This window comes from Halyomorpha halys, unplaced genomic scaffold (genome assembly GCF_000696795.3).
Source record: "Halyomorpha halys isolate HHAL.00 unplaced genomic scaffold, Hhal_1.1 Scaffold560.1, whole genome shotgun sequence".
In the NCBI taxonomy this organism is placed as follows: Eukaryota; Metazoa; Arthropoda; class Insecta; order Hemiptera; family Pentatomidae; genus Halyomorpha; species Halyomorpha halys.
The window spans coordinates 1,416,112-1,426,436 of NW_027105487.1; the positions used below are offsets into that span (position 1 = coordinate 1,416,112).

Here is a 10,325-nt window from a genome sequence, read left to right on the forward strand (position 1 = left end):
TTCGTGACAATTACAAAAAATATCTTTATGAAGTAGATAATTTATTTTTATTCAATTATCATATAACGTTTTTTATATTTAAAATTATAAAACATTTAATTACATATTGAACATATTTTAAATATTAAACATTGTTCTATCTCTTGTGTCTTGGTTATTAACCAATTATTTTTTTAATTTCAATTCATTGCTATGCATATTTCTAAATTTGTTAGTTTATTTTTTTATTTATTTTTTTTGGTGACCGCATTCCCACCCACCAACCATCTTCTCCGCTTACTAATCTACGGTCAACTATCTACACCTCATTCGTTTTAATTTCCCTTATTTTTTTTTTTTTTTCAATTTTTCAATCTTGAAAAATATATTTACATTTGATAAACATTCGGTATTCTGAAGAAGTTAACAGTGTTCAACCAATTTATTCCTCATTTTGTTTAAAATCTATTAATTTTAAAGTAATTATCTTAATTATGTTTTCTTGAAAAAAAATTTAACTTAGATTTCTCCTCAGTTGCAACTCTAAGCTTCATATAATAAAATACGTAGGTTTATTCTGATCTATGATAAATGGGTACTCTATATTTTAAACCATTATAATTTACAGACCACTGTAGTGTTAGTTTTAGCTGCACGTTTGATCATAGCAATGTTGAATTTTTTATTCGGTGTTGCATTGTTGAAGTATATCTTGGTAACTATTTTCTTTAATTCTAAAATTGTGACAAAAATTTTATTTTATTAATGTTAAATTTTATTTTAACATTCTCTTATATAAAAATGTTCAGGTTAACAATTTTTTTGTGTGGGGTTATGAAGTAGTATTTATTGCCCACTACTGTCTCCATTTGTACTAGTTACACTTAACACCCTAAGGTGCTTCCAGAGGACATTGAAGATGGGGGTGTGATGGGCGAACATTGATTTATGGCTTTATCCTCCAACTTAACGGGTACATGCAAAAACGGAGGCATTCCACCGCATGCAAACTGGATTCTGTAACGGAATTTGCGAGCGGTGTACCGTTATTATTTTAATCGATCGTTCTTTGCTCCTGTGTCTTCTGTATTTGAGATATATTTCGGTGATTTGAGATATTTTTTGGTGATTTGAGATACATTTTGGTAATTTATATACTATAATGAGATATATCATATACTAGCGTATCCGGCAATGCTTCGCAATTTCTAGATTAAGGGATGTAGATAGATTAATTTAATACAATTAAAAGTTTGATATAAATTAATATATTTAGTCATTTACACTTCAGATTAATGATAGAATAAATTTATTATTATATCTATTTAGTTCATAGTGGTAAATAACATTATATAATAAAATATATATGGTAAAACAATATAATTTCAACTCGACTTAACCAATCTACACGAAACTTGGGGGTGGTTTAGGGTCCTACAATCTGCGTTGGAGGTCACAAACCGGATCTAATTAAACAAATTAGAACCCTAGATAAAAATAAAAAGGTTTTCCTTATTTGAAATCATTATTTCGCCCAGATATGGGCATTTAATTATGTTAATTTAGGTTAAAAGATCAGACATCCAGCTTTCTAACAGTTGTACTAAAGTAGCAATTGGATAAAAAGTAAATGAGTCATTAATGATTATATAAACATTGGACACCGGCAGTGAAAAAAATTCACTTAACAAATTAAGTTCAAAAATTTCTACTTTTTAAATTTCTTTGAAAAATGGTATTTAAAGGTTTCATACGAGGCTATAAACGAATCTGATTTGCTCTTTCATAAATCAATTATTTTTTATCGACTTTAACTAAAATCTCCATTATTTAATTTTTAGTGAATACAAAATATTTTTTTCTTATTCTTCAGAAAGAGACAAGCGTTATGGTTGGCTTATAATAATCATGAAAATGGTTCTATGTTATGCGTCAAAAATGCAAAAATTTTGTTAATACCTTTTTTTTTTTACCGAAAAATAGGAATTGCCTAAAACATTTAGAAAAAAACGCAGTAACAATCGGATGAATGGTATTTTAGTGCGTAAAGTACGAATAAACAAATATTTATTTTTATGGTTCATTAGATTGTGTTTTGCAATAATTAGAATTTGGGGTATGAATTTGAATGCACATTTGTTCTCTCGTTAGTGTAACCACATTACATTGTAAAAAATTTCTGTTATTCTCAGTATAGTGTATTTACTATTTGAAAAATAACTAATATTTGTTGAATTAATAAAAGAAATAACTGACCTTGAAATGAAAAAAAATAACTTAAGGAAACAAGAGAAAAAATAAAGTAAATAATAATGATGATAAAAATAGATTGATACAGTGTTTATAGCAAAACGTCTTGCATTAGTCTGGGCTTCATTGTTCGAGATGAGGTTGAGTTTCGTATGTTGTAAGTCACTGAGCTTTTAACTGCTGGTAACGGGAAATGAAATCTTGTAAACTGTTATTGATGTTATCTATCGATTCCAGTTGACTGTTTTTATATATCAAATAGGACATTGTTTAGATATGATTGTAATATTTTATTTTCGCGAAGAATGGTGCTCCCCAGACATTATTCTTTTAAAAATACAAATTTCCTATATATTGTTTCAAAAATCTATGAAATCAGCCGTAGGAAATCCGCCAAAAACTTTAGTTCGCAGTAAATGTTAAATATATTGTTTTTTGACAAAGTGCCTCATATTTGAAAAAGTTTCAATACTTTTAATTAGTTCATTTCATTTCTTATAAGATTTAGTCCATCGTGGGGGCATTCTAGATTTTGGCTACTGCTCGAACAAAAATGGGGTAGTGTAGGCCGATGTTCGGATTTGTAGAAAGGTTATTTGAATCTTACTAAGTGATGAAACCTGTTCGCTCTATCTCATACTGATTTATATTTTTTCTAAATATACTTCAAAAGTCTTAGTGCAAGAGCCGGGAAGAAAAAAAAAAAGGCAGTTATCTCACCCAAATTTTTGATTACTTTAATGAAAACTATGTATAATTACTAGCCAAAATTAATGAGTCTGCCAAGTATAGGAAGGGGGAATAAAAAATGACGGCTGTTTCAAAACCTTAAAAAATATCTTAAAAACTACCAACAACAATAGAAAATCTAAGAGATCATTATTTAAAGAAGAGTAAATTTGCTGAAATATAAGCCCTAAAAGAGGTAGTTACGTCCAATGGTTCTGGAGATATAGCTTTTTAAAATGCAAAATTTCATAATAATCTACTAACAGATTAGAAGTTAGTTAATTTATTTTGAGAAATCTATATCTCAGGAACTATGTGACGTACAGTGTCTATTAGCACTCAAAATAAGGCTAGTTTAAGTAAATTTAACTAGCTTTAATTTGAGTGTTGGCAGATATCTGTACGTCTAATAGTTTCTGAAATAAAGTTTTTTATAAATCAATTTATTTTAGCAAATTTCATGTAAACTATTACTCCTACGAAGATAAACATCATAAACTACTTAATAGCTCATTAAATTAGCTTTAATTTTAGTGGTAATAGACATATGTACGTCAAATGGTTTTTGAGATATAGATTTTTCAAAATAAATTCATTAACTACTGATCTTTCTGTGCGTTCCATACAACATTTTTATGAAATGTTGCTTTTTGAAAAGCTATATCTCCAAAACTATTTAACGTAAATGACTCAATTAGGGCTCATATTTTAGAAATTTCCTCTTCTTTAAATGACGATCTCTTAGGTTTTCTTGTTTTGTTCCTACTTTTTACGATATAGAGCTCCGATTGAAAAATTACTTTTTTTTATCGATTTGAAACAGCCGCCATTTTTTATTCCCCCTACTTATACTTGGCAGACTCATCTGTTTTGACTAGTAATTATGGATAGTTTTCAATAAAGTAATCAAAAATTGGGGTGAGATAACTGCCTTTTTTCTTCTCTTGAGCTCTTGTACTATCTTGTAGTACATAACACATAGTGGTCATGACAATGATTTTTTTATATTTTATTATGTGAACTACAATTTTAGTTAAAAATTTTAATACCATTAGTTAAAGTAAAAAAATTTTATTCGATATCATTATATTAATAAAATTTCTAAGCCCATTGTTTTGTCATTGATGAATAATATTTTCGAAAACGAAGAGATAAAGGATATCGCGTGATGATTTCCCTTTTCATGTATAGTATTACGGAACTGACCTGCACATTCCCCGGCAATTGTCCTAATTTCGGTGAGATCGGATTTAATGTTGTCTTCCCATCAACGTCCCGTTCAGAATTAGCGCGAATTATAAAAACAGCGCCCATTCAATTGGCTGAGAACACTGTCCCCTCCATGAGTCATCCAGACATTCCCTCTAATTAGCGCTGATGAGGATGAAGCAGAAATAGCTCGGGCTTGTCCCGTCTCTATTTTTAGACGAGTCGGGACTTGAAACCTTTGGCCCCGCTAAGTTCAGCGTATTACTTTTCACGAGAGAGGAAAACTGCGTGGGGTCGCGTGTGCCTGTGCGTGTCGACGGACCTATCAAAAGTTACTCTCTACCATATCTCCTCCTTTGGGTCATTGATCGTATTCGTGTCTTCATTCACTCTGTCTTCTACTTCCTTGTATCTACAGCTTTAATAACTACATTGCTCGTCATACGGTCTATCTTCGTATATGATACAATATGGTGTAATTAGAGATTCTTGCTTTTTCACTACCTAGGTAAGGAGCCATACAGTTGTAATGGTCAGCTAACTATCGTTCACAATCAGTCTTGTTTATTTTTCCGTTTTAGTTCCAGTCGTGTATTCATGGGTGTATGGGTATGGGTTTATTAGGTTATTTATATCAAGCAAACTGGCTTTCCATCATTTAAACTTATCAATTCAGCTGAAGACTTATTATATTGTGTCCCTGCAAACCTGAACTTGTTCTTAATTTAATTGTCAGTTATGGTTTAAACTCCTTAGAGAAATTTACAAAATAAAAAATCCAATAACTGCCTTGTGTTTATGTTCCTGTGGGATAAATTAAATAATAATATATAATTATATTATAATGTATATAATTAGTACTCATAAAAATTAGACATACCCTACAGACAACTTTTTAATTTTTCAGTCTGGAAAGAAGAATTAAGTTCATTGGTAATGACAACCCCTTGTGACGGAGGTTTTAGCTGTAAGTTTCGTCATCGAGAGATACATTTAATCTTTTTGTTAGAACAATGTAAAAAAAAAAAAATGGCGTACCACACTTAGAGAAACACTTCTCTATAGTTCTGTTATTACATTATCTGATGTGACTCAGATTGGAATATTCCTTATCATTCCACAGTCCCTTGTTCTGTTTCCTTCGAGATCCTTCATTCTACTTCCTGCTTCTTACTAAATAGAATTTATTATTCCGAATAGACTGCTCGATGAATACTAAACCTTCTAAGATTTGCTATTCAGATGAGTTCATGTCAACTTAACGAGTCCATGTCACGGCCATCATGTTAAATTAATATTTAGTTACTTTTAATTTATGTATCATCCTAGTGTTTATGAATTAGTCATATTGTTTGGTGTTAACGATGTGTATGTATTAACGGGTAAGACTATTTTTGGGTTAATTATTTGAGTATTTTGATTCCTTACGTTTTTGTTTAAAAACTTGGTTTGACAAACTCTTACACATGTCTGGTTGTGAAAGTAGAATAATAAACAAATTACCAGAGAATTAACCTATATATTTATTTATTTATCTATCTAGTTGAATAATTTGGACCATCAAAAATTCAACTGTGACATTCTCTCTACTGTCTCGTAGTATCGATTCGCAACCTGGGCGCGTGGAAGCTAACCTTAGAATGAGGTTTGACCCGTACCTAATTCGTGCGCTTTCTCAAAAACGATTTTTTTGGAAACCTTAAAACACAGAGTCCAACTAACATGATACTTGGGTATTTTTGTACGCGTTCAAATTTCCAAAACCCAATTTTTACCACCACCATCCACCGACTTTTATTCAAGTTATGTACATTTATATTATTATATTTATATTTGTACGATTTTTACCAATTTTTTTTTTTTTTGTTACAGGTATCGGATTATGTTCCATGACACATCGATTTTTATCATAAGTCGTGAGTAATAATTTCATTTCTTATTTTATTGCTTTTATATTTCCATGTATTACTATTTTAGGAAAAGTGTTTTTATAAGTTCAATTATTTTACCTGAATCGATAAAAAAAAATCGCTTTTTATGTTCGATATTTACCAGACTTCTTTTGGTAAATAAGTTCTTTTAAAAAATTCTTCATTGGAGCTTTTTAGCTCATTTCCTATTTATTTCTTCTAAGTATGAAGTAAAACTTTTTATACGAAATGCAAGAAAAATTAATGTTTTGGAAGTGTTATAATGTAATGAAGAAAAAATCATAATCCTTTGGTATTTTAGTCAAAGGCTTATGTTTTTAAATAAAATAAAAATATCCTTTTTTTTAAAAGTTTAATTACTTGTTTAAGCTTTAATTAAAAATAAATGCTATTTATATTTCACAAACAGTTTCAATCCTTAATGAGGTTTTTCATCAATTTTCGAAAAGTTTAATAAACCCCCTTTGGGTAAGTGCGCAAGTAATTGACATGTAATAGTTATGGCTCCAGTTGTAAGCTGAGTGTTTAGCTTACACCTGATGCCGATTTTGTAAAGATTTAATTTAAGACTCTAAAAGATTTAATTTGACATAAAAATTCTGCGATTAATAAAAAGAAACATCTTACTTTATCTATGTTCGCAGAATACTTTTCTTAAATGCCATTGACACTTATTTACAATTTGTTTTTCTTTTCCATTTTTTATAGCTTATATTGTAATAAAGCAATGAAATAGAATATTTTTATTGTTTATTGATTTCGAGGACTTTTAGTTTTAATCCTATATCCTCGCCTGCTGAGAAAATATTTCTTTAATTTTTTTTTCATTCCTTAATGCCATCTATTCGGACTTTTGATTTTACATACATTTTTTTTTCTGTCCAGTATTTAATGTAGTCATATTCTTCTTAATATGCTCAGTCGCTTAATATTTTAAAAGGGAATTTCGATTTAAATATCTTATATTTTAAGAATAATAACTTCAAACTAGTCAGATTGGCTTTTTACTTATTTCCTTATACCTATATAATATGGTAACTGCTAATCAAGTAATCAGTAGCCTAATAAAAAAAAAAAAATTTATATTGTTATCATCAATAATTTTTTCACGACCGGACGTTTTGTATTCTTTTTATATGTTTCAGTTGTTAACTCTGGTTTGTTTTCCGAAAAAACATTTTTTTTTCTTCTATGGTTCAGTAGTAATTTAGTATGAAATGGTTGTATTGTCATGGCATCTTTTTAGCCATGGAATTGGATGTTAATTTCACTTCAAAATTTTATTAGTATATTTTTTCTTCAGTTTTTCCTTGATAGCGTTTCTAGCTTTATTAAGGATTTATTTTTAAAGATGTATTTTTTGTTGAAAATTGGAACTTGAAGGTTGTCCATTCTTTGGTTTAATCACCCTTGGCAGGAAGGTCTATGATTCTTATAGGTGTGTCCATTCTTCACCAATGGAAAATTGTAATTTATAAGTGAACTACGTGTGAAGGTTATCGAGGAACTGGAACCGTAATATTTTATGTTCCTCTTGACTTCTAATGTCATATTTATCTGTTGCATATTGCAGGCTATACATCTATTTTGTATGCAATGTGTGCAAAGCGAAAGTTGATCCTTGAGGGAAGCCCAACTGGAGTACAAGGTGTCATGGTCCTTTAGAATAATTGCGATTTATTGTCTTATCGTGGATTTGTAGCCAAGATTATTTTGCATTAATGGAATTTATGAATACAGGATATATTGAATAAATTGTATTACATACCTATACTACAATCTGATATAATGTGTTATGGTTTTAACAACCGACCTACTACCTTCTTATTTCCGTTACTTCTCCATCGACTGAGTTGATGAAGTGTGGTTATTGACCGAAAACTTTTTTTCAGGATGTGGCCTAATTTTTGGCTGTCCCCCGAGTTTGTAAAAAAGTATCGTTATGCCGTTGGCCTTGTTCCATATTTCTAAGGACCTCTGGTTCTAAAATGCGGAACCGTTTATAATAAAATTTTAATCCCTTTTTGTACATTATCGTTTTTAAAAAAGAGCTGATCTTATGTATCATTACTGACTGCATCCTCTGACACAATTTATCAGTTGAAGGTAAAACTTGTGTTACTGGTCACTTATCCCAGCATGTTTTTCTTGATTATTTTTAAATTTCAATTTTTAATATTTCATATAAAGAATGTTTTACGAACAACTACAGTTAAATATAAAGAAATATTAACAATACATAAATGGACCTCTAATAAAATACTTTCAAGAAAATGTAGTTATTCGGTCTATAAGTTATTTTATAGTTTATGTTTTCTTAATATCAAGATCTTTTATATTAATAGACTGTAATTGTGTGATTACATCAATCATTCTGTACCATAATAAACCTTATTTGATTTACATTATGTTTATAAAGTTTAAATCCTATAAAAGCATTTTATTTGGTTTGTCAATACCATGAAAATCCATTGAAAGAGGGAAGATTAAATGTTATTTTTGTGGTTTATGCAGTCGCATTTGGATTTGTCAATCCTACTAACAATGTATGTTGTGTTATGAGTTTTCCCTATTAAATTAATCTTAACAACAAATATATTATGTTTGTATATAACCCTGTTATGGCCTAGGGCAATTGAAATAATACTATATATATATAATCTTACTAATTGAATAGTAGCTATCTCGCAGATGGTGACCAACATGGTATTGGGATTTGCCAAAATTATATGAAACAAAAAAAGTGCCACACAAACACAGATTGAATACAAAATTTAGATCCATTAGAAACTGCTCATCCATTCCTTATTTATATGAGGAGTAGAAAAATATGTTAAGAATAGAATGCAATTTAAAAAAAAAATATCATTTTGATCCCATTTCTTGAAAATGTTTAAACGGAATGGGATTGGACAATATTTAATAGGCCAATATTTTATATTTTTTAAACGATAAAAATATTTATATAAATGTAAGTATTTTCACTGATGTATTTATAAACGACTAATAAAAAACGGAACAATTTCAAACAGCTTTATGATCGTGTTTTCATTTTGTTTTTATCGCATTGTAGTGGTAAATAATTACTGCTGTATAAGGAGATTAGTCATAGGTGTGAGCCATGAGTCGAGTGATGAAACTCGAGAGGAGAAACTGTACTGTATTGCTGAGACCACCTTGTGTGCAAATTTATGTTAAATTAACCGTCATAATTCACCGGAACCTCGTTTACCGCTCATGATGCAAGCGAGGTGTCATCTTCATTGTCCAATGAAATCTGTTTTTGAGGAACTTCGTTTATGAATTTATCTATGAATACCTTATTAACCTTAGATGTAGATGATTCAAATGAAAAAGAAGCGGAGTTGGGCTGTTTTAATGAAATATTCGGAAATTAAAAGTTAAGAGCTTTTACAAGACTGTGATAAATGTGGATAGAAAAAATCCTTATTATATTAAATGTTACACATTTTATTTATAAAATATTATTATTGAGTTCAGAGTGGTGGGTTCTTTAGAGATATTCTGGTGACATTAAGTCTTACTTCCACAATGCCAGCCCTTCCTGTCCTGATTTTTGGGCCTTCTAAATCAATTAGCATAATTCATACCTCTGAAAAACTTATTTTACAAAAAAAAATTAAATAGATAAGAAGATCAGGACTAAAATAAAAATGCATAAACCCCTAAGTCTGAATTATTAACAAATTTTCGTTTAAAAAAATCATGTATTATTCTTCAATTTTCTTCTGTATAACTTCAATAAATTTTTTTTACTTTTCTTTTTTTTATAATTTTGGAGAATTGCGCTACTTTGCTTTGATAGTGGCACAATTTTTATTTAATTTTGCATTGGACTTACTCCAAAGATACCTAAGACTGCGGTTACTTTTCTCTTTAGGATGTTTTACAGACTGTCCTAAAACCTGTAAAGCTGTCCTAAAGCCTGTAAAGCTGTCCTAAAGTAATCCCAGTTCATGACACTGGGTATAATGTATGCTAAATACTAAATAAAATTAATTTCATTTTGTAATAAATTAAAGTCATATGCCACGATTAAAAAAATGTATCAATGTGTAAAAATATTAAAAATAGTTTTTCAATTTAAACTCTAGCAATTGATGGGAGTAATTCTACTAATGATAGGGCATCTACAATTTAAACTCAATCTCCATAAAAGCATTTTAGATATTATAGATCCTCTTTTATAAATATTTAATTATTTTT

The 10,325-nt window shown here is 29.4% G+C and overlaps 1 long non-coding RNA gene across 10 annotated transcripts in view; it reads left to right on the forward strand.

The window, feature by feature from the left end:
* The window catches only part of LOC112210002 (uncharacterized), a 234,113-nt gene that overhangs the window by 146,813 nt on the left and 76,975 nt on the right, over window positions 1-10,325 (forward strand). For 5 of the 10 annotated variants that reach the window (XR_010844578.1, XR_010844582.1, XR_010844579.1 and 2 more), the window contains one exon: window positions 6,040-6,083. The exons of 3 other annotated variants lie outside the window; for them this stretch is intronic. This is a non-coding gene — a long non-coding RNA (uncharacterized lncRNA). Of the gene's footprint in view, window positions 1-5,288; window positions 5,550-6,039; window positions 6,084-10,325 lie in introns of those variants that run through there. 2 more of the 10 variants (XR_010844581.1, XR_010844586.1) reach the window with 2 other exon arrangements.